Genomic DNA, 6,584 nt, shown 5'->3' on the forward strand with positions numbered 1-6,584 from the left:
AAATAAATCTTTTTTTTCTCTCCAGTGTACAGTAATATAAGTCCTCAGAGGTCGTGTCTTTGATGTTTCACAGGGCCAATGACACAGTGAGCTGCAGCACGGATGCTCTCACAGGGGGACATTACGTCCCCAGGGCTCCTGTTAGAGCCAATGTCCTCAGCAGGTCCCCTCTGCTCAGTCCAACAATGTACATTGCAGGGACCAGAAGTGAGCTTTCCTACATATGTACTGTATGTACTTATATACATATGTATGCATTTATGCACATTTGCCTAACAAAAAAGTAACCAGAACAGTAACTAAGAAGTAACATGAAATAACATATGGCTGTCAAAATGTACATATTGGATCATTTTTCGTGCGTAAGACATTAAAGTCACATTGTTCCCAAGTAAAACCCAATTCAGAAAATATGAGGGTCACATTTATTCACATGAATAAATGAGAAGAGGTTTATGTGGCGCTGGCACTTATGAAGGGGGATTTTTCATAATTCCTCCTGCCAAAATTGCTCTTGGCTCTGCATAGCTTTTGTTTGTTTTTTGTTTTTTTTTTGGAACTGCTTTCATGAGTGTGAACTACAAATGCTAGATTGAATTAAAGCCTGATGATAGAGCTGGGTAGCTGGAAGTAGTGATTTTGTGTGCAATTAACTACTGACATGATCATAACCACATTGACATAGACATATCTGTTGTGGGCAAGCTTAATCTTCTTTGCAGAGTGATTCAAGTTTTTTGGCCCTTGTGTGCTGGTACATATTGGAGTTCGTGACTCCCTCTATCATAACAAGGGTTCCGAGAACCGCAGATGCCTCACACCCCCAAAGCATAATTGACCTCCTGCCACATTATGCAGTGAACAGGGGTTTTTGCTGCATAAGCTTTTTTTTTTTACACCAAAAAAACACTGAAGAACAGCCACAAAAACCTCAATTTTTGTTGAACATTACAGTAGAAGGTTTTAGATTAAACTTTTTTTTCAGTTCCTTCATAGCCATCTCACAGTTTGTGGAGGTCAGTGTCCATTTATTTACATTTTGCAGAGCTCTCTGATCTGAACCTTGATAATGCATGCTACCAATCAGTTTCTTCTGTGTATTTTGATTTATACCCTATGGAAAACAAGGCCTTTGTATGACTCTGTAGTTTCATGACTCTGTATATTTTCTTTATAATATAGACCATGACCCTCATGGGTTCTGGAAAAATATTTCCCACGGCATCTGAAATACTACATTATTCCAACAGTATTAAGCGCATAGGTCAGAAATGGGAGCCTTGTTTGTGTTGTTCTTCAGAAGTGACATTATTCCAGCTGTGGAGTTCATTCTTAAATCATCAACACAGCGTAAAGTTGGTGTAATTAGTAGTGCAGGTCATAGTGACATCCTTACAGCAAACAGACAGCCCGCAGAACCACTCTGTCACCCTGTTAAAATCCATCATGAATGCTGTTCTTCCAGCTACACAGCATATTGGAACAAATGACAGAAATGTTTGGGGGAGACCTGTGTCTTAATAAAAATCTCTTTAAGATAAAGTCTTTCCCGCTGAAGGTTGGTCTCTTGAAATAAAATTCTGTACTGAAATATTTAGGCAGCCCTCCCCTGCGCACAAGCCCCTTCCCTCCAGCCCGGTGGCTCTGACAGAGTGTGATGACCTTCTCTGTTCTGTGTAATGACAGCAGGAGCGGAAGCACGCTGAAATGTGGATGGATGAGGGCGCTCATTCTCCTCAGCAGCAGGCCGTTCTGCTCCTTGTAGTAGGCAGTATTCCTATAGCATTAATAATTGAATTTTGGTGAGGACATTAGCCTGGCTGCACATCAGTCTCCAGCAAGGTCACTTCCCCGTGGCAGAGAGCACTGGGCGTTGCACTCGGGCACTTAATCTCTGAGCCACAGCAGACCGAAAGGAATGGGCTTCTGATTTGTGGGCCATGTGGGAGATGGCTGAGATGGGCCAACAGAACGTAAATATTGTCCCACATAAACTATGAGTCTAACGATAATGAAAAATCTGACAGCCTCTGAAATTGCAAGGCTCCTTATATAGTCATGGCAATTAAGCTGTAACACAGGATGCAAACACATGCAGACACACACAGACACACACACACGCACCAGGATCACACATCACACATGCTCACATTGCACAGTAAATGCTCTTAATTCAGTAACTCCACCTTATGATGTACTATTTTAAAATACAAGCTAATGTAATTCTCCCAAGGCACAAATTCTCATTCACCAGTGTCCCCTAGTGGCAGTGGCATTCACCTCAGTAATACTGACTGGCAAAGGTTTGCCATATTCCTTGAAGTAACAATGAACAGATGCTTCCAAACTGGTTTATTGTGTAATACTATCATGCGACATCGCCAGTTGATGTGTCACAGAGAGGGGAGCACGCACAAAGCCAGACTTCTCTGTAATTGAATCACTGAGCTGGGGAGTGTGGTCTCTCTGGGCATGCCTAATCAGCCAGTGGAGACTACAGATGTTCCACAAGACTAAAATCAATCAGAGTTGTGGAGCTGACAAACAGATCCAGGATAAGCAATCTTCTTTACAAAAACTTGGGTAAATTTTCCTGAAATCAAAGATTCTCAGTCATTACACACCTTCTTTGTGCTGATTAGGTGATATTGTGTGAAGTAATAATGCATTAATGGATAACACATTAACCAAAAAAACCTTGACTGACAATACACGGACAAATATTCTGAAAAAAAAAACATTAACATCCAATTCTGTACTCTTGGTTCTTGGAGTCAGAATTGTCAATCAGTAGATGATGATGAGATGAACTATCATAATATATTGTATACATATGTTGATCAGTGGAAAAATACCCAAAGTCTAAAATTCAGAATTTTAGCAAGTTTGACATATAATGATGGACTCATGGAGTTAACACAATGAAAGGAGTGATGCAGCAAGACCCTTACTTAAGGTCATTTTAAAGAACATTTAATTCAATGCCTGGGTTGCAGGGGTGTATTTATTAATTTATGAAGGTATTCAATGATAATGTCTAAACAAATGACAAAAAATCCATTTGTAAAATGTTCTCTTGGTCTTCTGCTTTTCCCTCATCAAGATGGACACACTCCGTTACAGCCATGAATCACTAATTGATAGGTCGCTGACAAATGACACCATTTCATAAGTATCCATTACTCAGTTTCCCCTTGGGCTTGATAATGTATCCAGGGTGGTGAGAGAACCGGTCGCCCATCATTAATTCATTTGTCAAAGAAGCAGTGTTTAAGAACCGGACATTTCTGTAGCCACTCCACGGCCCACTGCCCCCCTCATTCCAACCCCCTCCGTCCAACTCTTCCTACCCCTCCAGCCCCCCCCCCCCCCCCCCCACTACCACCACCATTTCAAGGATGCATGACATGACCTCACAGACTTTGCGGCTAATTACACTAGCATGGCCATGGAGACATTTGATTAGAGGGGTGGATTAGATGATGATTAGATGGGATATTTCTGATGGATTCTGGAAGATGGCCAGGTACAGCATTCTGTGAGCAGTATTCCCCTGAGACTCAACCCCTGAAACCAGAACACAGGCCTCCAGGAAGATCAAGATGCAGAAAAGCAGTGAAGAACTGACATTATATCAGCTAAACCCACTATTGCCTTCTGAGGCTCTGCAATAATTGTATTGGCTTGTATCTACCCCTTTTCCAACCAAAATCTCATAGTAGTAAACAACTAGTGACAAGTGCAAGCGCTCACTAGCTGGGTAAAAATCTAGCAGCGTAAATAGCAGCTAGCAAAAACCCAGGAGAAAAAAAACACTATAGTGAATTCAGGTCTCTGTCTAACTGGACGTGTTCAATATTCACTTTTTAAAAAATTTCAAAAGTCTTGGCCATGTGTCTATTTCAAATATTTTGCTGCAAAATAGAATATAAAAAAACAGCAAAGTCACTTGCAATTTCTTGTTATGTGTTACCCACAGCAACACAAAATAGATTTTTTTTCTTGCGTTCTCATCTTCCCATGTGAGATTTATGAGAAAGGAGAATGATTGAGAAGGATTGAAAGTATATTTACAGATCCTGTTGGCTGCCAGCATCCTTTGTGCGGTGCATTTCATTGTTTCATTTTCATTTAAGTTGCTCTCATTTTATGCAGGACCTAAATACAAAATGCATCCACTAGTTCAAATTTTAAATGGTTAACTGAAAATTTGAAATCCCTTGATTGAGTGTCAAATTAGCTTATGATGATGGTTTGCTTTGGTTTTTGTGAGAAAAACATATATTTTCCAACTACATGGAGTTTTATTCAATAAATTAAAAAAAAATATTATGACACGGTAGAGGCCTCAAAGTGCCAGCACGTGTGAGAAGATATCACAAGACCACAGCAAATACAGTTCCCACAGGTCAAACATTGGACACTTAATGGTGAAAAAAATTAGACATAAAAGTCTAACAGGAGGAATCTAAAAGTCAAGTCCAACCCAAACACAACAAAACACAGTTTAGGTTCTCCTCCGAACAAGGTCATACATTAATGTAGACTCTCTCTTTTATGTGCCATTTCCACTGCTCACAACAGTAAATCCTCCTCACTTCCACACCCAGCACAGGTGAGAGCTCTCCCTTTTATTCAGTTTTGAAGAACTTAAACGCTTGTCAGGTGTGTTCACCAGGAAGGCATGGTGGCCACAAGTGGTGGAAGTACTGGCCCTCGATCACCTCTTCCCTTGTTGAGTCACTATATATTTCTATCAGAAAGTGGCAGAATGTCACACCTGTGTTCTGTAAAGTTACCAATAGATTGTATGTGTATTGTATATGCTTAATTCACTGTGGGTTTTTTTTTCCACAATAGTTACCAATCCATGACAGTTAACACGACAATCAGTGCCATATGGATTAAAATGAGTCAGTCAGATTAAGTTCTGTTTAAGCATAGTCACGTCTCACTACAGTGTAATCATTGAAGTCCATGCCAGACTACCCTAGGTAGTACAACGCAGGCACAATCATGTAGCATTGGAGTGGAGAGGATAAGGCATAGATGACCCATTTATACAGCAGCCTGCATGAGCACGCTGGTCAGATGCACCTGATTAATCTCACCAGCAGCAAGTCCTTCACCTCATGCCCTTGCTTCTGCACCAGCTGTTACGCGCTGGACTGAGAAGAGTGCAAGAAGAGTACTGCTTCTGTATTCCCATACAAAAATGAAATGTATTGTACTCTATTAATAAATATGTTGTTTGGTGCATAAAGATATTGCAAACACATTTAAAATGTATTGATGCAAAGCAGAAATACATTGCAATATATTGAAATGGCAACGGTTCACATGTTTTTAATGCATTCATAAAGCTAAAAAATACATTCTCTAAAATATATTCTTAATGTATTATTTCTTATATGGGTTCACCCATGAGACATTTTGGACACAGCCTTCTCCTGACACCAATATAAGGCCATATCAGTAAATATGAAGGCCATTTTAGTCCCATCCCAGCACAGGATGTGTCAGCATATGGGCTCTTTTACAGCTGGGTTTATTATATTTAATCTTCTCCAATGTGTGTTTTTCTAAGGACACAGAGGAAGTATTACAACTTGAAATATTAATCATAAGTGTACATTTGAATATTATATTTGTGTATCCAAGTTCAATCATTGTGAAACTTTTCATGCAGTCAAAGCCTGTACTGAGCTTCTTTTACTTTAGGTTACTTTGGATTACTGTACAATATTTACAATAATTCCAAAGGTGCATTTTCAAAATTCAACTGAGTGAATCTGAAAACTCTTAAATTACAATTTTTTCTCTGAAATTGATTACTTGGCTTAACCCCGCTCATCTTAATCTACCTGTGAACAATACATTTTGGTGCAGTCAGAACCAATACAATGTCAACCATCTGTGCAAATACAGCAACAGGGCTGCAAGGGAGAAAAGGATGTGATTCCTTGCAGTAGATTAAATAGCAGGTCATCTGATACGGATATCAGTCCTTGCAGCAAGAGATACCCATGACCTCCCCCCCACCACAGCAGGAAAGTGATGGGAGGGGGCACAGGTCCCATGGATCCTATCAGTCAGCCAAGTGCTGAAGGCGTCTGCTCAGACATTTGTTCACCAGTGTGTAAAATGTCAATGGTGGAACTCAGGCTTCACTCTCCACAGGACTCACAGGATAACCTGACCATAGATCTGGGATCCTGATTTCCAGCTTTGAAAGCTACAGTGCTGGCCAAAAGTATTGGCACCCCTGCAATTCTGTCAGATAATGCTCAATTTCTCCCAGAAAATGATTGCAATTACAAATGTTTTGGTAGTAATATCTTCATTTATTTTGCTTGCAATGAAAAAACACAAAAGACAATGAAAAAAAAAATTAAATCAATTATCATTTTACACAAAACTCCAAAAATGGACCGGACAAAAGTATTGGCACCCTCAGCCTAATACTTGGTAGCACAACCTTTGGACAAAATAACTGCGAACAACCGCTTCCGGTATCCATCAATGAGTTTCTTACAATGCTCTGCTGGAATTTTAGACCATTCTTCTTTGGCAAACTGCTCCAG

Source organism: Megalops cyprinoides, chromosome 3, assembly GCF_013368585.1.
Source record: "Megalops cyprinoides isolate fMegCyp1 chromosome 3, fMegCyp1.pri, whole genome shotgun sequence".
In the NCBI taxonomy this organism is placed as follows: Eukaryota; Metazoa; Chordata; class Actinopteri; order Elopiformes; family Megalopidae; genus Megalops; species Megalops cyprinoides.